A 27,346-nucleotide genomic window follows, 5' to 3' on the forward strand; every position below is an offset into this window, starting at 1 on the left:
GACACAGATTTATTTACAACCTTCCGTGCATTATTTTTTGCATTTTTTAGGTTTCGACTGCTGGATTTCCTTTAATCACAAAAGTATCCAGATTGCGTGTATCGCAATGTAGCTGCTACTCAACCTTAGGTCACATTAATATTTGTTGTGGTTTGTTTTGTTGCTGTTACATCTTACATACTTGCAGACGGTCAGTTTGGTTTTCTTGTGTGAAAAGGTCTCATATACCCTGCAGGCACTTGATTCCCAAGCAGAATCTACGTCATTTGAATGGGATGTAGGGAATTTGGTTCCAGTTGTCAATTACTTATTGCTGAGGTCACCCCCTTGATCAGATCAGTGTGCACATCGCCAGTGCACATCGCCCGTGCACATCGCCCGTGCACATCGCCCCTTCCCGCAGGGAAGAGAGGTATGGAGGGATAGCAGATAGTTTATTTAATTACAAACCTCACTACACCTGAATAGATGGTCTTTATTAATAGAAACCATTGACGAGGTTACCAGATGATTCTTTGCCTGCACGTCAGGGTTGAGGTATGTTTACAAGGGTACCATGTCGAGGATGTACATACTTGATTTTCCCATGGATCCAGAGTGGAGCAGCTGTTCTTAAAAGTTTTTCATTCCCAAGATCAGTTTTATTTATTGATCACAGATGTTTTTTAAATTTTCCTAACACTTTCCTGAGAGAAACATTGATAATGAAACCAAGTCGTATAGATGTTTCACAAAATGATTTTATTTTTAACAAGATTAGTTTTTGATTTTCAGCTCCACCAGAGCAAAGCTGCAAACAGAACTCTTCCCTGTTTATCAGAATCCACAACGTTCCACATACACACATTCTCCAAAGGGCACTAGCCCCTCAGCACGGCACCCCCTGGGCGAGGGGGGGGGGGGGGGGGGTTGATCTGAAGAAAACCCTTGAAGTGCTACTTGTGATGAAGTGAGAGAGTCCTTCATCTCCTAACACATGAGGCCAAATCTACTCAGTCTACAGATTTTTTCTTTGAAGTTCTATTTGGTTCCTACCAATCGCAGGAACTAAAGACAGAGAAGCTACTGTATTAAATCATGTGAGCGTGAAGGTGGGTTGACAACAGGCTACAGAGATGATGTGAAATATCTGTATGAACTTGGGAAGAATAAGGTTAGACTGTAATGGATTATTCTTCATGTTAAGTGCATTTAGCAAACTGTGACTGCTTAGAGTTTTAATTCAATTATGTTTAGAACCTTAAATGTCATTAATCATTGAGAGCTGTTATTTTCAGTGGCATATAATACATTGGGCCTGTTAAGTTTTAATAATGAACAATTGCTTATGTGAAAGAATGGTGCTTATCACCCTTGCACTGAAAAATAATTTCATTTCTGTAGACAGCAGATTCATAGCTTATAGTAAAGCATAATTATGTTGAATTGCTTACAGATTCCCAAGTTTAACTTCAGTTCCCAGCTTCAAGTACATCAAATGGAAACAAGACCAATAGCTGTACATCCTTGACAGGTTCCTTTACGGTTTCATACTTTTGAGAATTGTTCTCAAAGTGAAAATCACTCGTGCACACATACCCACATGTCATAGCAATACAGACGTTCCCCAGGTTACGATGGGGTTATGTTACGATTAACCTATTGTAAGGCAAAAATGTTGTAAGGCAAAAATGCATTTTAATACAGTACACATAACCTAACAAACATCATAGCCTAGCCTAGCCTACCTTAAACATACTTAGAACACTTACATCAGCCTACAGATGGGCAAAATCATTAGCATAAAACATAAAGCCTATTTTATTATAAAATAGCTGAATATCTCATATAATTTACTCAATAACGCACCAAAACTGAAAAATATAATGGAATTGGAATACCATCGCAAAGTCGAAATATTGCAACACGGCCCATCTTAACCCGGGGAGTGTCCGTATTCCTGCAATTCGCTGTGTATTTATTCAAATCACCATCAGTGTCGACGTTATAGTTCATTGGGGCTCATTACACCTCTGAGCGAACTGCATTGTAACTGAATGATGTGAGGAAAGGAGAAGAAGAGCTAGGGAGTGTAGGGAATGGCCGTGTGGCTCCCTCAGATGATAATGTTCACAGAAGCATGACGGCCAGCGGGCTGCAGGGACCCTGTGGGGGGGCAGGGAACAGTGAAGGCTGCCGCTTCTTAGGTTCTTAGCTTAGCATGTGGGTGACCCTCCCAAATGGGGTCGGGGGGGGGGGGGGATCTAATGCAACATTGTGGTGGAAACTTCTAATCCAGTCCTCACCATGACATCCTTCAGCACTGAAGGAGGTACAACTCAACAGGAAGCCAGGTGCTGGAAACCAGATGCAAGACTGGCTGGCCCAAACACGCCTGTGAAACTCAGGAACAGAAATGCTAAACTAACCTCATGTATAATTATGTCCCAAAACTGCACTAGAGAACCAAGCCTACAAGAAAATAAGTTGTTCCTTCGATAGTGATAATGTAGTTGCATGGCTCCATAGGTTCACATAAAATTTGTTGTTCTCTAGTAGCCAGTAGTTACGTCATGCGCTCTTTACAATCCCTCCATGGGGGAAAAAATGAAATGGCTTATGGGCTCTTCTGGACGTTTTTGTTGCTCACTCTCTCACCTGTCACAGGCTGTTAGACACCGAATATTGTCCCACAGGGGACAGGAGAACTCATTGGCACATCTTGAGCAGTTTGATTTGTAAATGTCATCGTTGCTATTAAGCAGAGGGCCCTATGTTTCTTCTTTATAGTAGGATTTTTATAGCCTATAGCTTATTTTTTGACTGGCAGAGCGGGTGACAGGGGCAAAGCAGTGGCGGATTGTTTGCCATCTCTTTTGCACTGTGCCTCGCTTTGCTGTGAACAAAACTGTGAAATGATGTCGTAAAGCAAATGATTTAACTCCCAAAACGCCAAGACGTGTAAAAGCACAAGTCAATAGATGTGGCATGAGAGCACATTAAAATCCCACACCAGATTTCCCTATAGCTATGTTTAATAGCATTATTTTTTGTTTGCTCATGAAGTGACCACAGGGGAAGGCCAAATGTGCACACAGTCATGTTTGAAGAGAGGTCCGTTTTATTTTCGAGATGTATTAGGATGTAATGATGCAGTTGGCTGAACATCAGACATCCCAAGGAACTTGAAATAGCATGCATGGAGTGATTTTGTGTTGGGAAATTTTTCTTTATTATTATTTTTTCTTCTAAATTTATCAAGAAGTCTGGCTGTGTATGAAGGTGGCGAATGGGGCAGGATGAAGCCACACAATAAGGTGTGACGCGACTGTGAAGTTCTTTCACAGCTAAGAAACCTGAAAGTGGCACAGTGCCTCTAAAAAATGGATTACATAGGACAAAAAAACTATTCAACAGGACAACTACTAACTGGAAGCAACTAGTCATGAGCAGACTGTCCACACTCGCCTTTCCTTTACACATAACTTCATCTGGTTTAAAAGGCAGTTAAAGAGCCACACAAAGGCTCTGGTCCATCTCTCAGGTGCTCATGAGTGCATCAGTATGCAGCACATTTCAGATGGTCACCTATCAAAATGCTTTCCCAAATGCACATGGGGCAAAATTCACCTTACCTGCATTTAGAATGCATTAAGAAGCTAACTGATAAAAAAAAAATGGTATTGCAGTTATAATAAATGAGTCATTTTGCTTATAATTCTATCAGAATGCCAGGCCTATTGCTTACTGTAGTCATCTCCATGATTATTGTTGGCATGAAGATGCACCTCAGGGAATACCATCCGCACACACGTGCAATTTCTACCCAAATAACCTCCTCTAAGGAATCTGCCATTGGGGATTTTGATACACAGAGCAGCTGCAACTTCCTCCAGGAAAAAAAAAAAAGCCAACAGAGGTATTCATTGTATTGGCCAGAACTTGCCCCTGTGTGCATTGTTATAAGAGCGGCTGCGAGATTCTGGTGGCAAGGCGACAAACCAAAACGCTGAGACAACGGGACAGCCAGAGACATTTCCACTCCTCTGCAGGGCCAACGACACATGAGCCAGAGTAATGCAGATGAGGCAGCGCGGGACGGCATGAGGAGCACAGGACAAGGAGGCGAGGAGGGGCTTAGCTATGCCCTGCGTCAAGTCGAAGCAGGAGAGAGAGCTGCCTTATAAAACTAAGGTTTTCTGGTATCTCTGCATATATCTAGCCCAATTTCACGCTATGGATTATGGGTAAGTTGAGCATAATTAACTTTATAGCATGAAATTACCAGTGTCAGTATGTATGTGTGCGGGTGGCACGGTGGGGAAGGTAGCGGCAGTATATACACCAGCCACCAGAGGCCGCTCTTTTGGCAGAGGAGAATTTGGGTCCTAGAGCAACATAGTAAACTGCTGTACTTTAGCATGAGAAGGAAGCTTGAGAAGCAGGAACCTTAGCTTATCTTGATTGTCTCAGCTTTCAAAGACAGCATCTAGGGACTGGCTAATGATCGACTAGTCAACTGAATGATTAACTCGATTCAAAACAACAATTTCCTGCATGTTTCAGTCCATACTTCTATATACTGTAACATTTGAAAACCAGAGTGCATTAGTACAAAAGTTTATTTGTATCTCTCCATCTCAATTTATTAATTTCTGCTGTAATGTGATTTCAAGACTGCATAACTGTGTTGTAACACATAATTCTAATGCCTAATTACTTATGCTACCATATTTCTAAAACAACCAGGACATGGTCTATGGGAATTTAGCCCAAGATAGTTTTGTTGTGATTTATTCAACATTGATTTGCCTTAATTGTTGGCATATATCTTGGTGTAATGGGACAGTACCAGTTTTTTTTTTGCTGTGACCCAGGAATGGAGGTGGGCCACTCTACAGTACCAGTTGTAATAAACTGGGTCATAAACATGAAGCAGAAGCTTCACTTTTATTTTCTGTGCGATGAGCTCACAACCTTTAAGAAATTACTTAGAATCTGGGCAGTGATCTCAAATTACAGCCTTACAAGGAAGGAGAGCTTCTTATGTTGTTTGTCATGCTCTCATTAGTAGGAATCTATAGCTAACATATAGTTTGTTGTTTCCTGGTGTACTGCTCTGCTCATGGTTGTAATAGTGTTATAACAAAGTTGGGGAACAGAATGCATTTCAGGAAGGAAAACTCATTTATAGACATCTACTCTTGCTGATTTTCAGGAAATTGTACAACTTTCCTGCTCACAATGAATGTGATACATTTTTGGGTTTAAGTGCCATATATCACATCATATCTGGCTCTATATTTAATACTATATAGTGTTCTTATTCAGTTAGATCACCTTTATTGATTTTCTTTTCAATTTACAAGGTTCACAAATATATCTTAATACGTATATATTTTCAAAGATTGTTGTAAGATTTTTGAAGGAAATAAATGTACTTGTTTCGGGGCGCATTTTGTGTTCAGAATGTTGATTATCGGTCAGGGTTGTGTCATGCGTGCATTGAGCAGTGAGTGTGTGAGTGAATGTGAGCGGACTTCCCCAGGGAGCTGACCTTATGGATGCTGCAATGCCTCTGCCTTCTTAATACCGGCACGCTCTTAATTACTGACCCACAGCATGGCGATGAGCAGGTCGCCCTGAACTGGGGGGGCACAGACAGCCAGAGGCTCTACCTGCGGAGACCCTGCAAAGGAACACGTCAAATTGTCAGTCCCAGGGGAGTTTAATGGCTGAACGGCGGTGCTGCTTCCTGCAGTGTGTGGAGCTCTGGCAGGGAGCTGGATGATGACTGGCAAAGAGGCCGCCAAGGCGTTGGTGAAATCTGCTCCACCTTTAGTCCATCCATCCATCCATCCCTCCATCCATATCCCAAACACCTAGTTTCCAGAACAGGGTTGCTGTGTCCCCTGGTATTCTTCTCGCTATTCAGATTTTTCTTTTATTTCATTATTTTTGAAATGCATTAATAAAAACTCATAAATCATAGAATCAGGGCTGGACTGCCATACCAGGCATTTCCCCATTGGGACCCCCCTGGCTTGGTAAAGTGTATCTTGTCCTATCAAAGTCCAGGGCTGAATTTTGATCCCAGACCAGCCCTGCACGGAATAAACAATATTTATTTTCTCCTTAATACAAAAACAACTTGCTCGACAGTGCTGCAGTCACTTCTGTCATCTCCGCTGCAGACAGGCAGTAATGCAGGAGACGGTGCGGAATCGTCCCAGAGTCGCGGAGGCGGTGAATGGTGACGGTATCTGCTGGCTTGCGGAGGAGACGGGAGCACAGGCGTCCCAGCGTTACTGCCGTGAGCAGCCTACTGCTGCTGGACAAATGCCAGGAAAAAATGTGTCTCAGTGCATATTGTACAATTCAACCCGTCGGACACAAAGAGCACAGAGCTCAGTGGGCAGGCATGTGGGATGCTGGCGTGGGCCCAGGCTTCCACAGAGGGGCCCGAGACCATCTTCAGTGATCCTGCTCCCAAACGCAGAGCCATGATTCACTGCCTCCCAGCACAAACAGACACACACCGTTCTAATGAAAATGAACCGAGCTGGCTGCAAGCGCAGGGCCGTGGCAGAAAGAGGCAGCCCGGAGCGGCGGAGGGACACGTCGTAAAACCAGAGCGCGCCATCTGCGCACCGAGATACAAACAGCTTCCTCAAGAGGTGTGTGCTCCAGTTTTAGATGCTGTCATGCTCTTTTCAGCTATGCTGAATCAGTAACAGCACCCAGATAAGTCAGCTGGACATGTAGGTCAACCTTCTCTCATAAACATATATATGAATACATACAAATAAATACATTAATGTATCCCTTAAACTAATAGTTACAGTATTGATATTATTTTGTGGAACAGAAGATATGGTATTAAATAATGTGCTCAGCTTTGAATGATGCCCCATGAGCGCTATTTGGTAAATATGGCTGCCCCCCCCCCCCCACCCCCACTTGTTTAGAGTAACTCAGACAACAGAGATGAAGGAGACATTGCCGTGAGCGGTTGCCATAACGGTGGTGGGGTTGCGGCCTTTTTACACACACAGCACCATTTCGACTCAACTAACAGGGCATGTGATTTGAAAAACGTGACGGCAGTCATGTGAGAATGGCAGCCAGACGTCACCTGACGCCTCCCGACAGTGGCGTGTCTCCTGTGTGTACATGTGTTCGCGTGTGCGCCTCGAGAACTTGCATGGGTGACACAAATGAGTCACTCAAGCTCCTGCGCCTTTAGTTTTGGAATTATCTCCAGGCTTTTAGGAATATGCTTTGAAAATGAGGAAAATGTTTCAGGGGGTAATGACTGCAGGACTACCTGAGCAAAGGAGATTTACAGAAGCTGCTAAATTGATAGACAGAAGGCAGACTTTCTGCCTAGACTGAGGAGCTCTGCGATTCCACAGTATCGGCTGCGATTCACACATTAGAGAGTCAGTAAGTCACATCCATAGTTATGCATGGATATACATGCACACCATTAATTCTGCATTCTCAATATACTGTAGTACTTTTAAGATAGTTAAGATAGCAAATAACAGTTAAGAAGTGTTAATGTCCTGCTAAGAGACTAACTGCACATGGTTACAGTTATGTGGCCTTTAGATCACCAGATATCCTTATTTATGGGGAGGGTGAGATTAACTGAAATGTTACTCTGTTGAATACAGCCCTGTTGGCTTCTCAGGAGCTGCATGTGCATGTAGAGACAAACAGTCATTTTAACCGTCAATGACCTAAAATCACAACAAGCAGATTTCCGTAAATGATAAATACTTATAACTTTGAAAGTTTGCTGAATTATTATATAGCAATGAAATGCTAAATGAAAATATAAATTCAGAAGCAGATTGTTTATGCAATAATATAAATAATAATGCATAATAAATCTGATTAAATATTAAATATACTATAGTGGTCAAAATTGTGGAAGCACCTAGCATTTTTAACATTAAGCTTTAAAAAAAATACTACACGAATATTGGCAGTAATGTTTATAAACAATCAAAGAATGTTACACATATCATACATTGGATGATTAAATAAGTAACTGGAGCAACAGTAGAATAAAGTTCTGCGATCTCTAAAAATTGGAAGTGTTTCCACAATTTTGGCCACTGGTGTATAGCTATACATAATGTAACGCTTATATGTATTAAGCAGTTCCTTAATGTGCTGGGACTCCGCTTGGCTTGTGACTGATGTTATAAATGTGCTGGGGGCTGGTTGGGCATTAAGGGCGGCGAAGCGGCACGGCAGCCATGCTGGTCATCCATGCCCCTGACTGTGACTGAGCCGTCGGGGGCCCTGCTTTTTAAAACCCCGGCACCCCTGGCACCAAAGATGGAGCGAGCTCCGTCACAATCCCCCACACTATTTATAGAGGCAATGGTCCCCAGCAGGTCCAATGTGTCACCGTGCACTGGGGGATGACCCCCCCCCCCCTAAAAAAAATAAAAAAAATAAAAAAATATATATAAGAATATAAATATATAAGAAAACTTGGAAAAAAGCATAAGCCTCTTTAGATGGGGACTGTCTCCAGATGGTACAGATATATGAGGAGAAAAATAAGTGCAGGAAGATCCATCGTCTGCAATGGGCTAGATCTGCAAACGGCAGCGCGAGCGAATCGATGTGTGTCACGTACTCGGCCCCGGTCCGGACCATGCTAATTATGGCTTCCGTGGCAGTCAGCGATGACAGAAAGACAAAGTCATTCACTGCATGAGCAGCCCCGAAATATTTGAGGACCAATTTAAATGTAAATTTTCCCATCGCTTATACTCCTATATATAGTACTGGTGAGCCAGTGCTGATATTCTTCAAGAAGCTGTTAGCAGCTCTTACACAAGGAGGAATCTGTCCGAGGCGCCCATTAAAAATGATAAATCCAGGAAACCATGTCGAAGGACCTTTTCACATTTACGGCTGAATCAAAGACTGAATTTGTAATATTTATGTATGCATTTGATATAATAGTACCGTTTTCTTTTCATTAAAGATAACAGACAACCAGTAAGCCACTGAGGTTCCTCATCCCTCTTTGGAAAACAGGCGCAGTTTGGGATAGCAGGTAGTGCAATTCTTAAAAATGAGATGCACTAAGAAACCTTGCTGTTAAAAAATGTACTTAACATGACCGGCTCAATGAAAATATTTTAAATTTTTTACATATTTTACATAAAAATAAACACATACTAACATGTAAATATCGATTGTTTTAAAAAAAGGGGGATGCATTTTCACTAAATGTGGAATAGTTGCTCTCATGAACTGTCTACAGAAGTTCAGTATGTTTTAAATATTGAAACTTCTCCTTCCTTTTTTGAACCGTTTTCCTAGGTTTTGAAGACCACGATAGACCCATTTTGGGACCTGAGCTCTTTTTCTTAAGAAAGAAGTACCTGTAAACATGTAATTTTGTTTTTGATATATATAAAGTGTTACATTTTTATAGCTTTTGATAATAGACTTCACACGATTCCTCATGTGTGTTTTCACTAAATTAAAACACATGGCACTGCTGTTACCAGCCAGCATTACTCCTCTTACTTGTGGGCCTGTATTGAACGTCGTCCCATGACAACATCCCAAAGGACCTGGCTCTCTCTGGGATTGCAGAGGGGCCATATTCCCAGCAACAGCCATCTGGAGAGATGGCCTGCATGAATCATGAGATGGTAATATACTGCATCTCTGCTTCATTACATAAGAAGCCTCCCATGTGTGGAAAAGAGTGCCCCCCCCCCACCCCCCCCACCCCCCACAGGATGATAAGTCTGCGAGCAAAAAACACTCCGAGGCTTTGTTTGTGCGTGACTTATCATCATTAGAGACACGTTGCATCTCTTTAATTAGCCATTCGAATGTGTTGCACTGTAAGGGCAATTATTGTACTCTGCTGAGTTATAAGGATTATTTTGTTCTTTGTGTTCATCTGTATTCTTCCTGTGACTGAGGCTATAAAAGTAAATAGTCTGAATTGCCTTAAATACAGCTCTGGAAAAAATTAAGAGACCACAGCAAAATTTTTAGTTTCACTAATTTCTCAGTTTATGGGTATGCACCTGTGTAAAATATACATTTTTCGTAAACTGCAGTATGACTCTTCCCTGTTTCTCATTAATGAAGGGCTTCTTCCTTGCTTTATAGGTCTTTAGTCCTACTTCTAGGATCCTGTTATGAAATGTCCTAGCAGTGCATTTCACACCTGCACTTAATGCTTCCTATTCTTCACTTGTCATCCTCTGAATTATGAGACACTGCCGGATGAGTTGACGGTCATCTCTGGCATTAGAAAGCTGCTTCTGCCCTCCACCTGACTGGTTTCTGGTTGTTCCCAGTGCCTCCTGTTTCACCTTGTTCTTGTGTCTTAGAAACTTTGAGCCTTGAAGCAGCCTGCCTCGCAGTGTAGCCTTCTGCCAGCAGAAGGCACAAATAATGTAGTAGTTCACTCTTTCTTAAACTATTAATTAAAAATCAACTAAGTGTTAGTTACTTACTGATCTCATATTTGTTCATCATTACTCAATCATACCATTTCATCTATTTCCTGCAGTTACTATATTTGTTCATGATTTGTACTTGAGTAGTAACTGAGTTACTAAATTACTTGTGCTCACTCAAGTAAAGTGTTACCAAAGTGTTTTATTACATTTTAAATTTAAATGTATACATGGACATATCTACAGTACCAATAACTTTTGTACAATTGCAGCATTGTATTATGATGCAACTCTAAATAATGCTTTCTCCTCTTCGTGTAAATTATTCAGATGTTTTTTTAAGAGTACAAATTTGTCTCCAGCGATACGTCCTCTGAAGTTGCTCTGAGCTGCCATCGTTGCATATTGTGTGTGAAATGGCACTCGCTGTGTGAAATATTTCATCACATTTTGCCACAAAATAGGTTATTCTCCCCCCTCAGAGTTTTAAGAGCCTTTTAGAACCCTGAGTGTTCCTTGTTTCCACTATTCCACATAACAGCCGCGAAACAAAGTAGCTGCTGGTAAAATGACAGATTTCCAAGGCCAATCTGTTCTTGCAACCTTTAAGGCAGAGGTCTACAGGAAGTATGGGGTCTGAAAGTGTGCCGTGGGCTGGGCCAGCTTCCCCTAGCCAAGGCTGGACCATCACGCCAGCTCATAAATCCTGCCTCGGATGCATCACCAGAATTGCCTTATGTAATATCTGTGCACTGGAAGATAAAATCCTGAAAGCACAGTTTATAATGGACCATTCTGACATGAAATGTCTCTGTGGTGTGGGTTCAGCATGAATTCAATCTAAATGCAAAACTGGTTATTAATCATCTCCTTCCTTGCAATATCAACCATTGTAAAATTTGTGGATGTTGTCAGCCTGGACTGGAGGGTGACTCTTTGCACCCTGGGTTTGCCGTGACAGTAAAAGCATTAGTATTGTGACTCCCATCTAACGGAATCACTCTGCCAGTCCAAGCATTTGTTAAAGTTTACTAACGGCTCAATTAATTCATTAACTTTAGGTAAATAACTTAATGAGGTATTGATTAGCGAAAAATGGTACTGTATGGAAGTAGAGGAAAAACACAAGCCCCATCCCCCCACCCTAAATACACAGGACAGGAATTGCTGTTTTAAAATGCATGTCTAGGCCTAAACTACTTCAGGCCACAGAAGTAAAGAATGCAAAAAAATCCAGCAGAGAACAGCAGTCCCTCTCTCCCTGCATGCTGAGATTAGTATTGCAGGAATTCCTCGGGTCTTTCATGCAGCAATAATCACGGCCCAGAAGCGCGCAGTTAGCACAGTGCGGGACAGTGACCCAGCACATCCGAAGGCACTGTCTGCACGATTGGTCTATGTACCAATGCGGCACTATGTACCAGTACCTGTGAGAATGCGGAACTATGTACCAGTACCTGTGAGAATGCGGGACTATGTACCAGTACCTGTGAGAATGCGGAACTATGTACCAGTACCTGTGAGAATGTGGGACTATGTACCAGTACCTGTGAGAATGTGGGACTATGTACCAGTACCTGTGAGAATGTGGGACTATGTACCAGTACCTGTGAGAATGCGGGACAATATACCAGTACCTGTGAGAATGCGGGACTATGTACTATGCTGGCTTGCTAAGTGTAACTTTATTTTAAAAAAAAAAAAAAAAACCTCTTGATTAGGTGTTATGGACCAAAAGTCATTAAGTTTCATCAGCTTAAATTACTGTGAACCCCCCTCCTCAAATATACTGGATATTACAGCTTTGCACCCAGCCAGAAAGGCAGGCTTGGAACAGCAGGTCCACTGCGTCTCTTTAATCCAGGATAATGTTTTGCTTTCCTCTGGGCTGGTAGACTCTCTTTCCAGGCTCACATGGTATTGTTATTTATGGTTTTTCAGCCTCAATCTTGTACAGTGACTGTTCATATTTGGTGGCGGCCAGCTGATCCATAACGGTCGCGTGAGCACATTGGCAAATTTGCAGGCACCTTTAAAGGGACGGTACGCCTTTATCCTCGCAAAGATCTGACCCTTAGATGACATAATGCAGACTGCATGAGTTTTTTCCCCCCCAGATCTCCCTTTTTTATTGCTCAAATACACCTGAAGGATATTTGCCAGCAGGGATTTCCAGACTGAAGTCATTCCAAACTCATGTCTGTATGCATCCAAAAGAGGCCCCTCCACACCTTTATCTCCCTGCGACACCCCCCTTCCCCGCATTATCGTAACAGCTGCCTTCAGCAATAAGGAAAACACATTTATATTTCAGAGGAGTGGGCATGAATTTAAAAAAGGATCCCACCAATTTCGGATGTTAATTTTGGTTTAATTAATCAAAGTGGTTTTATGCGCATTAGAATAGAACTTTATGAGGTCTAACAAAATTTCGATTCTATGACTGCAAACGGAATATTTATTTCTTAGTCATTTCAGTGTAATTTTCTTTTAAATGTGTATCATAAAATTAGATAATAGATAATATATTACTTGAGTGAAGCAAATGTAATAACACAGAAATTGAATGCAAGAGTGGACACAAAACGAACAAAAACACGTCATAACTTTTTTTCGTGCGACAAAAAAGCACTGAAGTCATTAAATGCTGACGCACACACATGTGACAGTCATAACACAGTCATGTGACACTGGAATGGCATCTACAGCATCAGCCACATTAAAATCGCTTCATCCGGACGGTGTGGAGTCACATGACTTGATCTCTGAAAGCCTGGGAAAGGTGTACGTCAGTGTAATGATCGTCTGGTGAGCCGAGATAAAGCACCAGTTCAGAATGGCTGTAGGTAAGATGACTGATCACTGAGCCTTATCTACTCAGCCCAGTTTAACTCATCTTGCAGAAGCTGTAACACAGCCTGGCATGTATTCATTGTTCTCTGGCACAATGACACAAAGACCGTAATATCATAATTTATATATGTGCTCGCACACACACACACCAAATTTGATATATATATATATATATATATATGTGTGTGTAAAATCCCACAACATAACACGATTGACATACTTTGCCACTCAAGAGTTCAGCAGTGTGACTGTACAGTTTTCATGAATCTGCCTGCCAGCTTCAAGAGGAGACAGAGTGAGAAATGTCCATAATTCTTCAACGAGTTTAATGTCTGCAGTAGCTCGGCAGTGTAAGCAGAGAGCCATCCGCACTGGGAAGCAAAGCCCTCCATTAGAGCAGGAACACAGGCCGCACCCTAGCGAAGACTGTGAGTCATACTCTTTGACTGTCATATAGACAACACTCATAAACGTCACATGCTTACCGGGGTCTATAGAGAGATAGGCAGGTTGTCACGTGATATTTCAGCCAAAGGTTTACTTAATGGGAATGATGCTGCATTTATTTAGGCTTGTGACAGATTAGTTAGAATTGTTACTAGCAATAGGCTGACTACTCATTTTAAAAAGTCAGATCAAAAAGTAGAGCAGAAAGCAAAAGAACCTTGTCACTGAACACCCAAATATCTTAAAGGTATTAGCAGTGTTTGCCAATCTGGTCCTTGGAGACCCACAGTCGGTCCATGTTTTTCTCTGTCCAAGCTCCCTGCCAGACATTGCACATTTTTGCTCCCTCCCAGGAGCTGGGAGGGAGCAAAAATGTGCAATGTCTATGGATCCCTGAGGACTGGATTGGGAAACACTGGTATTAGTATCTTACTAGAGATTTTTCCAATTAAAGTCACAGTGAGGAGGAACATACTGCAAGAACTGCTGATTTTCTTTGTGATGGTTGACAGAATTTCTATTCAGCTGTATTCTGGAACAAAATACTCAATACTCTCTCTTCTGACTCACGGAGAGTTGGACGTATATGAGTCTCTATCACATTCCTGTGATTTAGCAATCAGGAGCAAAAGAAATAAAAAGCCACCAAATTAAAATAAGCATTCTGACGGTTACTGCATTTTGTACATTTTCATCATTGTGCTAAGTGATGGCTGGCAGTCTCTCGGCCGCGAGACCCATCAGCCCTGCGGTTTCTGTATGAAGTGCAGTGAATACAAACATGAGCAGGCAGGAACTCAGAAGTGCTATTGTTTGCAGTTTTCATAACAGTAAGTCAGCCAGTGGCAATGTTTCTTCCCCTGCTCTGTTAATGGACAGAGAGTGCCAGAGGCTCTTTGGATGTCTCTGCTTCTCACATTGGTGCCTCTTAGGATGGTGCGCAGCTCAGCTGTTTAGGGATCCGCACCCATTACCAGAAGGTTGTGATTTCAAATTCCGTGGCCGGCATAGTAATTGTGACACCACGGGGTCCTTCAGCGCGGCCCCTAACACCACACTGGCTGACCCCGGTCCCTGACCCCATGGTATCCAAACCAGGGTTCGTCACGCTGTCTGTACACAAACAAATGTGTCCAAGGCAAAATGTTCTGACTGAGAAAAAAAAACCCATACAGGCTACGCTTTTAAATCCACTGTCGGTGGTAAAAATCGCATTTTGATAGAAATGTCCGTCAGAATTGGCCATGGCATTGACCCCCTGCTCCCTGCTTACTTTCGACAAAAGCACTTGCTAAATAAATCCATGGTAAATGTAGCTTTACAGTGGAAGTGAGGCAGGTAATGGGAGAAACACCCACGTTGTCAAGCTCTGAGTTTTTGCAAGTTGCTGAACCCTCAGTGACAGCAGCATTGGGGCAGAATTAAGACCCACTGGTGCACCAGCTCAGATCACGGCCCAGCAACACAGAGTATAAATAGTGATTATAGGTGCAGTCAGATGCTGAGAAGAATGGCATCAGCCTTTTGTGTGAGGCAGCTGTTTACATGGTTATCCGATGTGCCAAGCGGGGCTCAACACTGAAAAGAGAGCTTCGGCCCTGAATGTGGAGCCCACTCACGGCCATGCGGGAGGCAGAAGCAAATGAGCGACTACAATGGAAAATGGACAAGATTTTTTAATGTTACATCAGGTCTCAATAATAACCTGTATCAGAAATAACACACTTTCTTGCCCAGTGAAAAAATTTAAGAATAAAATTTTATAACTAGAGTAGCTGCTATAAACTAGCTTTGCCCCTCTGTTACACATCCACTTTCTATACTGCTAACAATCTGCAGCTTTGGCACCAAACAGTCAATAACCTAATCAATGTTCTGTTAGCACTGTCTGTTGCTGTGGCGGCAGCTGGTCATTGTCTCATGCCAGGCCGATTTATACACACGTGTCGCTCATTAAGCCTTTTAAAACAAAGGTTTGATTAGCAGTAGCCTAACATATTAGCCTAACACTTAAGCTATGAAAAATAAGCAGCATGTTCTAGCTTCTCCATCACAAATACAAACTTTGCCAAGCCCAAAAATATGCTACTCAGGCTGTAGTCGTAATATGGAGTAGCAGAAAACACACGAAACCACGTGTCCACTGAAATACAGTGCTGTGCAAAAGTCCTAGGCAGTCAAAAGAAATGTTAAAAGCACAATAAAACACAAAAGCACAACAAAACAGAAAAACTAACAAGAATTTCCTTTGTTGTACAATAAGTTACAGATATGTTGTTTGATGACTAGATGAACACTGCTTCAGTTCCCAAACCTCTCCTCACGGGCACCTCAGATGTTCCATATATTTGTTAAATTTCACTACTAGCTCAATTAAATAATTAATTTCACTCATCGACAAGGTATTGATTTGCCAAACAAGGTGAGCTAGTGATCCAGTCAAAAACTGCATGGGCATATTAGATGGTCGCTGTTAATCAGGGGTGGCCAATCTTACCCGCAAAGGGCCGGTGTGTATGCAGGTTTTCGCTGCAACTCCCTAATTAGGTCACGAATTATAGGACTGATTGGCTGAAGAGTCCTCACACCTGGGTTTGAACAGCTGACCTAAAGGTTATCCCAAAAACCTGCATACACACCGGCCTTTTGCGGATAAGATTGACCACCCCTGTTGTAAATCCTGGGTTGAGGTTTTGAAATGGCCAAGCTGACACACTTTACGGACATAAAATCATAATTTCACGGCAACATGAAGATCATTTATACATAATTTTTTTTTAACTGCCTCAGACATTTGCACAGCGCTATACACACACACAACCAAATGTGAGAACTATATCACAGTCACGTGAAGAGCAAGTGGAAGGGCTTATGGCCGTCTGATACCTTCACCCGACTTGGCTTGGCTACAGCCCTTCAGGGATGTGAAACGATGCCTTTTTCAGGAGGGGAGCGCTTTGGAGAGCCTAAATCTGAAACAGACACTTGTGCTATACTGATTTCAGCTCTTCCTGGGTACGAGTCTAATATCAACCTATTGACTTTGAAAGTGCTACAACAAAACAATCATAATTGTTGTTCTGAAGACTGCTGAGCTACAGGAGAGAATTTTAAATCCACAGTATTTTTTTTTGTTGCGGATTTAAGGACACTTTAAGTAAAGCAGTATATCTCCTGTCAGGTGGCCGGTATTTTCCGACAGCTGCAAGCTATGAGAGAAGCAGCTCTACTCCGTGTGGTGGGCTGCACTGTATAGAGAGAATCAAATCGACACAGTCGTGTCAGAAAAACATATATGCTGCCTTCTCTTCAGGCCAGATGTGGAGGGGATGCCAGCGGTCTGAGTTGAAATGAAAGTGGATTGGAAGAATAAGCGCTAGCTTGGAAATCTATTAAATTGGTGCGAAAATATACAAGCAAACAAGGTCTAAAGAGTTATAGGGAACAGAAAGTAGCGGCAGCTGAGGGATGGAATGAGAAACCATTTAAACATAGTCAATTACATCAGGACTACTACTGTAAGTAATGTGGAAGAAATTCAGCACAACTTCATATCACAATATTAAAGGGGGGGGAAATGGGATTACCAGCCTTTGTAAAGTCATACACAGAGATGTGAAGAGAATAGGACAGAGGATCTACAGCGATGGACGCATGGAGTCCTCACTGCGTTTGCAACACGTGGCATACTTTATGATCAAGGGTTATTTACATGGGAAAAAGCACAAACATGAATCGACAGTACCATAAAAATACCATATACTGCAAAAGATATCTCATATTATACAACATTTAAAGGAAATGTCGTAGAAAGTAGATACTGAACATGGCTTCCGCTAACAAGATTTAAAAGATAAGCATGAAATTCGAGCACCTTGTGGTTGGATGTATTCATTGCAGCCTGCGCTCCAAAAAGGCCGTATTTATTGAATGTCGGCCCCGTCACAGCGGAGCAAAAGCAGCGTCTCTGAGAGCCGGGGAGCCTGTCCTGCATATCAGGCCGAGGCATCAAGGCCCGTTCCCTCGAATACATTTAGAACAACACACAACAGAGGCCCAGCACTGCCGACGGCAGAATAAAGACCTTTATTTAGCCGTGCCAGGTGCATGAAGCCAGCCCACAGAACAATGCTCAGAGGGCTGCAGGGAGCCAGAGGAGAAGAGAGAAGTCTCTGTGTGCATGAGGCAGGGAGGGCTGCAGCCTGGACCGCTGGCAGCGGAGACGTACGAGACTGAGGGGACAATTTACAGGTAGCGTGGAACCAGGACCCGGGAACCAGGGCAAGCATGTCCACACGATTTCAGGGGGCCGCGGCCTGTCCACACTCCAAAACGCAGCACATATTAATAGCCGATAAATACAAAGCGAGGCAGCCATGCCAGTTGTGTTCCTGGCATCCAATCAGGGAATAATACATTTATAGTTATATATGCCGTTTTCTACGCTATTAATTAGAGTGTCGCAAACATTGCATTGAAAGGCAGCAGGCAGGTCTTGTAAAAATTGGATAGAGAAGTGGGGATGGGCTGTAGGGAGGGAGAGAGATACTTAAAGAGAATGGTGGAGAGAATGAGATAGTAAGAGAGCTGCTTTCTGTGGACCTCAAGCTAGCACCTCTATCCTGAAAAAGAAGGCATCAAGTAGCGCCACTAAAACACTTCTATATTTGGGCGCTCATAAAAGTACACAGGGACAAGCGAAGGGCATTCATATGACACACTATCCACACCCAGCCCTTGGCCAACACTGGTCACTCAAACATTCTCTCTCTCTCTCTCTGTCACACACACACACACACAGAAACACAAACAAACAAACACACACAAACAGAAATACACACACACATAGGTTTGTAATTATGTCTTTATGGGGACTCTCCATTCATTTCTATGAGAAAAACACTAATCCCAACTTGACGAGCTTAACCCTTAACACAGCCCTAACCTTAACCATAAGTAACCTAACAAAATACAGGACTTTAGGCACTTTTAGTTTTTTGATTGCAGTCACAGATTTTTATATAACTGACTTTCTCATTTTTCGGGGACCAAAAAAAAATATCACAGATTTTTATCAAATTATGGGGAAATCTGGTCCCCAAATGTAAATATTACAAAAAAACATGCACACGTGTGCATACAGACACACACACACACACACACACACACACACAGAAGCCTTGCTTATATGTGCTCACTGTATTACTGTAATACAGGAAATCGCAGGGTGGGTTTCACCTTCTGGCTCTGTAAATACGTTTACTGTATATGTTTGAGCAGGGTTCCTGCCAGGCATGTGTACACATGTGTGTGTGTGTGTTTGCGTGGGCATGAAACAGACAGACACATCCTTGCCATGTCATCTGAAGCCTAGCTGACACCTACCAATGAATGTTTTACTACGCATCGCGTTTCCTCCTCAGTAGGAGACACTTTCAGGGTCCGTAACTGAAAAATAGGAAATATGTGTAAATTACAGTGAGGCGTTCCATCCGCTGACACTGTGTCATTGCCCCATTGGCCGTGCACCGGAGCGCCGCCCCGCTGGTAACCACTCACACAGCACCATTCATAAATCACTGTCAAATGTGCCAACGCTCCGGCTACCCGGGAACATGAAGCAGCCTTTACTCAGCATTTCATACAAGGATTCAAAGTGAGAAAATTCATTTTTAAGGAAAGGGAACACCAGAGGTTTACGGAAAACCTAACACAGGACATTTGCCGCTAAAAAAAGTTATCATTTTAGCTGATACTGGATTGTTCCGTGCAAGAAAGAGCAAAGGACAGCATGAGGTTGGAGCTAAGCAACCCTGCCTCAAGCTACAGCTCAGTGGCAGCAGAGAATTGTGCTCTGACTGAATTTCCGCATCTATGCTCATGCATTCCCACCGTAATTCAAAGGAGAAGGTACATTAAATCTGACAGCTGCACTTCCTTATTCATTGTGCTCACCTTGGGCCTGTATTACAAAAGTAAACTGCCACTTTATTCATTTTTGGCGCCAATAATACTTCCAAAGATATACTGTACTCTGGTGTAGTGTTGTAGTACTCAAGGCCGGTTTCAAGACCACTTTTTTGCGGGCTTGGTCTCATCTCGAAATCGACTTTATTTTGACTCGGTCTTGTCCCGGTCTCGGGCATAGAGGACTTGGGGTTTTATTTCAGGACCAGTCAAGACCACACTGGCAAAACTGCTCGCAATGCTGTGTTAGATGATGTTAAAAAATGAAAAAGAATGTTGAATGAATAAGTCTAATATAAATGTAGTATAAACAATATAAGTTGTTATGTGGGTGCTGTTGCGCAAAGGTGGACAAGAGGATTTAGACCAAACCTACAGTGAATAAGGACGTCTGCACACCAGATGATGCTCCTGATTTTTTTTATTACTTTGCTACATTCTGTGACATTTAAGGCCCAATCCTGAATGTCTGATGAAAAGCTTGGGCCTGAAATGTCACATAAGGTAGCAAAATATTAAACGATTTGGGAGCATCATCTGGTGTGCAGACTCCATCCTTTTTCTCTGACTGTTTCTGCTGGCCAGTTTTTCAACTGACGTGTGTGCTTCCTGTTGGTTTTCACACTGAGACCAATCCTAAGCCCTTGCATCATGCAGTAGCCATACCTGTGCTTGACCTGTCAAGAAGTATTTATATTGAAATAAAAAAAATGTCCACGGTTCAAATTATATTGTGATACAAATTTTAGGCCATACTGCCTAGCCCCAAGATTGTGCTTATGCTTCACATTTTATAGTGTGTTGTGTTATGTAGACTCAAACTTTAACCTGTTTCTGATTTTGACTTGGTCTAGCCCTGCCTTAGTCTTGCCTTGGTCTCACCCTGCCTTGGTCTTGGTTTTGTCTTGGTCTCAATACACTCTGGTCTTGGTAATGCCTTGGTCTCAGTTTAGGTGGTTTTGGCTACATCATTACTATGGTGTGAAATTTACTTTATGTGGAATGCACATTCCTAACTTTCATCAGAAGATGATGTTGTTTTGCATTTATATTCTGGAACTAGCCGACATGTCAAAATTAACACATTCATTTTTTCAGCTTTTCCCTTTACGTAATATCCCACCTACAGTTTGTCACTGGAAGGAGAAGAAACAACAAACTACCTTGATGCATATTGTTTAACAAAAGTTTTCTGCCAACAAAATATATAAATGTTATCTGAGAAAAAGGCATAAAAAATTAAGGTATTAAGCATCTGGTTAAAAACACTTAATTTGGACTAAGAATTAACATCTGCACAGCTTGCAATTGTGTATCATGGTCAGTTTTGAGTTGATCAAATCCAGTACTGTAGTAATGTGTTAGAAAATGGTGAAATGCTTATTTACCTCCAGTCTGATGTGTCTCCTTTGGTTAAGTTAGAATGTTTGTGCTGCATAGCAGGTTCTTGCATTAGTTCCTAAAATTAAAGAGAAAAAAACAACTTCAATGTGAAGTTATAGCTAATAACAAGTTACATACATTTTATCCAAGTCCCAGGGTATTAAATGTGACGTTGTTACCCAGATTCTCTCCTGTTCTCATAATCAGGACTGTGCACGAACCAACTTCATTTTTGAATAGTTCCATTTATGTATTTCAGAATTACTTGGCAAAGCTTTTTGTACCCTGTCTGGGCATAAGTGCCCTGGCATATTAAACTCCTTTCTAAACTGTGCAGTTTTAATTGATATGGGTGATCACTGGTAGGAGCTAAGAAAGAGATATCCATAGATGACAATTTACAGAGACATGCCTGTGCATATTTTTCATCATTTATATGTTATTGTTAATGTTAAAACTCATGTTTTTTAAATGAAATGTCCGCTGTGAGAGATCAGCTTTCTGACTGGTTAAATGGCTTTAGTCCCAAATGCAGGCTCCTCCCTCTTCACAGCTGGGCACCGTGGCAACAACCTCTTATCTCCAGCATCAACTGAGCTGGCAGGACCAGCACAGGGTCAGCCAGTGTCCTCTTACAGAACAGGAAGAGTGTCATCAGAAGAATGCCATGGGGCATGGAAATACACCTAATGTCTTAACGTTTTAGACTCCATAACAAGAGGTTTCTCATAAAGGAAACTGTAAGCTAATTTGTTGAGAACAACATGTCTGACAATAGCATTACAGCTCTATTTGCTATTCAGTGCAGGGATCTTCCTACATTTGCATCCCGTTTTTCAGTCCTTCTGCTTCTTCAGGGCAGTGGGGACAGTGTGGTGCCTCACTGGGCAGCAGTTGCGACCCCAGTCTTCCAGCATCGGGGGTTCTGATGCTGCCTCAGAAGATTCAATGTTCTTCCACTGGGCCCACTGGTTTCTCCCCACAGTCCAGTTTAGGTAAAGATGTCTCTGAATTGTCCTTTGTGTGTGTTCCCTGCCATGTGCTCTGAGGTTCTTGAGAGAGGCCGCAGAATTGTTATGACCTTGGTTTAGATAAGTGGTTCTGGGAAAATTGATGGATTGATTACTAATGGTCAGACTATTTTTAGGTTTTTGGTCTTTAAAGTACTATTTCTCCCCAAACTCATGCCAATGGTTGGATGCTTCTTGCATTTCAATCTTTGTATCTCCATTTCCACCTAGACCTCTGTGTGATATTGCGGGGCGTACTGAATCCAGCACCAGTTCATTTCACCTAGCCTTTACTACTAAAGAGTTACAACACTCTACAACTCATAAATAAGGCATGTAAACTCTTTCATCCAGAATTTAAAAATCTCTGATCACTACAGCATTTCTTGTAGATCACAGTAAATAACTACCGGTTTCTCAGGTAAATACCTGTTTCCTTCATGAATCATTAACAGGTACTCACTTCCACTGTCAGTCATTTAGGAGGTAAGATTACAAGTTAGAATGCTCCGAGTTAAATTAGACAGCCAACAAAACAAATAGTAACTGTTTGCACCATTGACTATTAAACCTCTAAATAGTCCAGGAGCCAGACAGATATTATTTCAGAACAAAGTAACCTCATCTTTCCAAGTTTCTATTAAATACTCGAGTCAGTCATTTCAGAGATGACTTAACCTGGGAAAATTCTAGAAATAAACACTTTGGATCTGCTTAGTGCTGCTAATCATACTGTGTCACTCAAAGGAGCAAGCATGCTGAATTGGGCAAATAAAGACGTCATCATAGACACAAACAAAACCAATAAATACAAAGATATGTACAAACAGCTCATGGTAGCTTACTTACAGGAAATTGTTCTTGGTACAAACAGGCCTGCTGGGTAGTGTAGTCTATTATCCTCAAACAGGGAGCATCGTATTTCCTTATTTGGTATAAGGAAATGTTTCTTAACTGGTGGGTCGATATTCAGTGGGCTGCAACTATTACTCCAAGAATAATGTGGGTCCTGAGGCCAGTTTTGAACCCCTGGTATATGGGTTGAATTGAAGATGTGCACTGCGTGATCATAATGCAAAAAGTGTATTTCAATATACAAGTGGGATTGTTGATGTGTTTGGAATAATCTGGGAGTTTTCTTTGTTCCTATAAATCTGGTCCGGCGAAGTAGAGAGGAAGAGTGGAAGATACATGAATTTGCAGCCCTGATTAAGACTTGAGGAACTTGATGAGATTTAAAGAACTTGATTTTAAAAGGACAGCTGGGTTCTCGTTCTCATATATCCATCCCATGTATTGTGTATGTTTCAACATAGTAGCACTGTGTACCTGACCGTGCACACAGTGAGTTTTATCATGGACATCACCTTTTTGTGAATACACTCACTGCCGAGGTTCCCCAAGTGAGTCCTTCCCCCTTGGACAGGCCCTTTCACAGATAGGATCTGTACACAAAACAGCAAAGTACTGCGCACTGCAGACAAAGTGGTCTTCTTCTTGTGCATCACTAAGGCATGCCAGAATCAGGAAGCTCATTGATGATCCCTGGACTGCTTATTGTACTCGAAAGGAGTAAGCGTTTATGTCAACAGGGTATGGGAAATAAAGTTGTACTTATTAAGCCGGATTGGTAGAGTGCATTCCAGGGATTAGGGTTAGGGGTTATTGCCAGGTTCAGTTTAACCTGTCTGCTTGGACAAACACAGCCTCATGCAATTAGTTTGTGCAGCACCTAAAGGAGACAGGTATTTACCTGAGAAACCGGTAGTAACAGAAAAATCACATTATTCACAAGAACACCATCCTGGGAGTTTTTAAGGGCTAATTCAATATTTTATTTATTGTCTAGCAGGGTTGGGGCCATTCCGGAATGCATTCATTAATTCCAGTGCAAATCAGGAAATGGAACTGGAGTTGCGATTGGAAAAAAAAAACTATGGGGAACAGAATTGGAATTGAATTTGATTTTCAGGGAGATTTAAATCCCAACTCTGATTTGGATTGGAACTGACGAATGCATTCCAGAATGGCCCCAACCCTGGTATCTAGCTTAAGATGTCTAAAGATAATTTTAACAATAGGTATCATCAGTACAGATGCATTTCTTTTTTTTATTCATTTATTCTTATATATTTCTGCAGGGTCTAGGCCAGCCTGTGACCCAAACCTGGATAAGCAGTTAGAAGAATGATTGGGGGTGGATGCAGCGGCAGATTATCTCCTCTGGAGGCCCCCCCACGCAGGCCACCTGAGCTATTTTTTGGAAGTGAAACTGAAACGAAAGAGAATTAAAAACAATGCGGCATCAATAATTTTGTACTGGAGAATCAATTGGGGATTATATTCAACTCTCCCATTTTACCAGAGATAGGGCGGGGCCCCTGATTCTGCTGGGACCCTAGCCTGTACCCTTGAAAGGCCTATGTATTATTCAGCCACTGGATGGATAGATATTTTTGCAGTAATTGCTGAACATGGCTTCAGATTTATGTTAATAAACAGATTTTATGTTAATTAGAGGCTTAAGTTTATGACAGTTCCACAAAACAAAATCTGCTTACAGCACCTACCACATAGATGCTGTGGGAAGGAGAAATGAAATGAGACAAAGACTGGGACAGAAGCAGGACTGCATGCGCTTGGTTTCCAAATGCTACCGATTTACAGCAGCTGCCCTCCGGCAACAGGATGCAAACTTCTTTGGGTCGTTAGCATTAAGCGAAATTGTCGAGCACAGCAGCTACGTGTTGATGATCAGAAACAAGATGATGCAAGTCAAACGGTGGCGTGTGACATTTCATTTTCCACCCTTTTGCATCCCGCTAATACATTCTAGTACAAAAAATTCAGTCAGTGTTTCAATTGCCACAATTCATTGCCATCATCAACACTGGGCCCAGGGTGTTATCACTGAGTAATAGTGTTTTTAAGAGAAACTTTTCCAAATTAAGTTTGTTTTGTTCTTCTGTCACACGTGCAACAGGACGACAAAATCAAGGCTGGAACTTCGAGAAAATGAAACATACACTCGCATCCCTGGATGGTGTCCACAGCAGGCGTAACACGGAACACATTGTACAATGAACCAGTGCCAGGATGCCTGGAAAACACCATGGTTCCTTAGGGCCAGGCTGTTTACAGAAGATTCCGGCTTAGCGGACTGCTTCATTAGAACACCCTCATCACCGCGGTGATGACACGGCATGCTGGTGTCTGCAGAAAACCATTTGCTTTCACATCACATGCCAGTGATGGAACGTCCAAAGTCATTCCATGGGGCTGTTAAATTTATTGCCATCTGCCAAGATTGCCATTCTGTAGACCCTCAGTATCAGTGGTCTTATTTCGGGGTCGGAATAGGCCTCGTTCCCAGCGCTGTGGGGCAGGATTTTTCCGCATCACATGTCAGATATTTCTGCCGGCAGCTCCACAGTTACAGGTTAACTCCCCGTTCTGAAGAAGCAGCAGAGCGACTGGAAAAACACACGTGTCTGGCATCCCTGACCTTCGGTTCTCCTGTTTCTTCCTGCTCACCGAGTCTGAGCTGAGGGAGGAAACAGGACTCCAGGAAACAGATCATTCTGAAGTCAAATATTCCATAATACCATAATCTCCATAGTAATATAAGCAAAAATGAAGGCTGGTATTTAATCTAATCATCTTTTTAAGAGTTGTCTTCCTCTGTTCTCAAACAACCCATTTAGCATTGTGTAAATAATGACAGGTTTCTGTAGACATTGTATTCAACCTCCACAGTACCTGTATGCATATTTTGCATGTTTTACTGCAGGTGGCTGATGTAAAAGAACACTGATGTTTTATAAATGAAGTGCAAACTGCTCTGGTGTGTCCGTTTCTTACTTACAATGTGGCGCTGTGCTAGGTTTTGGTTCCTTATTAACCTCCCTCTACAAAGTCCAGAAAGGTAAGTGGACAGAGCTGAAGGCTTACTGTAGTCAGGACTGCAAAATTGCACCATTCAGCCAAGGGGTGGGTACGGCAAGTGGCCAATCAGAGCGCGTGTAATCACATTCCTCTTCGTTTGATCACAGAGGGGCTGGGGCTTATTATTAGCTTTACAGCCCCTGACAAGCAGCTTGCCTGATCTGTGTTGCGACACAATTACTTTCGTTCATTCCGCAGCGCTACAGCTGGGCATCTATGGACATGTGAGAAGTGATTAAAATTACCAAGAGTATAATCACACTCACTGGTTCCCTACAGGCACAACAGCAGGTACCAGAGTCGAATAGTTAAATGCTTCATAACCGTCCCTGCCCCCTCCCCCCGAGCTTTACACTGATTTCAACGTTCATCTTTTAATGTGTACGCTTTTATTTTATGCAGACGATTCACATAAATTAAAAGCCTGCTCTTGTGCAGATCTCTGCTGGCAATGTTACTTTTTGTATTGTATCGTATCACAGTGGCTGCTCTCTTAAGTGAAAAAAATATATATATATGGGGAAGGACAGAAAGAGTCTGAGGAGGGAACGTGGACAGCTGCTTCGCGAGTTACTGGATATCCCGTCGGCGGTAACGGAGCCCGCTCCCTGTGAGCCTCCTGCCAGCCCTGGGGTGACCGGACTATAACTGAAGGCCGCTCATTGTTTCCCGCTAATTGAGAACGACGAGGGCCGGACGCCGAATTCAGGTGAGACCCGGAGGTCAGGCTCACAGAGCTCCCAGCTGCTCCTCCGAGAGACTCAGAAATGGTAGTCTGCCAACGGAAATGAATAATACAGGCAGGACACGGCGAACCGAAACCCGAGATGCAGCCTGTATTCAGAGGCCTGCGGACATGACGGCCTGCCCATCCTCTTCATTAGCTTTTAACACCGGGGGAGTCTGCTGGAGTTCAAAGGACAAGCTAGATTGTCCAAGACAGCAGACATTTCCATGTAATGTCACAATGAAGTCATGGAATAAACATACTCAGAGAAACATATGCAGTGTGACACAAATCCTGCCACACAATTGAACTAGCTAAAATAAATATGAAGTGTAGAATGACAAGTGTTCTGAATGTTTGTTTTGTTTTTGGAAATAATGAGGACGGGATGTTTTGGGAAAGACGCAGTTCTGTTCATCTGGATCATGGTTCAGTTTCTCTGCAGGTGCATAAAATGTGTGTGGGAATGCCAGTACATTGATATATGTACAGTATATAGGTGAATCACTTTCTGCACAAGCAGACAAAGCAGTGCATTTGAAACTTACCTGTGTTACATTTTCGAGAGTTTAAAATAT

The 27,346-nt window shown here is 42.3% G+C and overlaps 1 long non-coding RNA gene across 3 annotated transcripts; it reads left to right on the plus strand.

The window, feature by feature from the left end:
• The first annotated feature begins 3,903 nt into the window (after nucleotides 1-3,903).
• LOC111853855 (uncharacterized) lies at nucleotides 3,904-25,936 on the plus strand. 3 transcript variants are annotated; one of them, XR_011991760.1, is made up of 4 exons: nucleotides 3,904-4,226; nucleotides 21,610-22,081; nucleotides 22,328-22,428; nucleotides 24,238-25,936. It is a non-coding gene; the product is annotated as an uncharacterized lncRNA (long non-coding RNA). The 3 variants fall into 3 exon arrangements; XR_011991759.1 differs by lacking the exon at nucleotides 3,904-4,226 and having other exon boundaries at nucleotides 14,124-22,081; XR_002840535.2 differs by lacking the exons at nucleotides 3,904-4,226; nucleotides 22,328-22,428 and having other exon boundaries at nucleotides 14,124-22,081.
• Nucleotides 25,937-27,346: the final 1,410 nt, after the last annotated feature.

The sequence above is a fragment of the Paramormyrops kingsleyae genome, chromosome 5, assembly GCF_048594095.1.
Source record: "Paramormyrops kingsleyae isolate MSU_618 chromosome 5, PKINGS_0.4, whole genome shotgun sequence".
In the NCBI taxonomy this organism is placed as follows: Eukaryota; Metazoa; Chordata; class Actinopteri; order Osteoglossiformes; family Mormyridae; genus Paramormyrops; species Paramormyrops kingsleyae.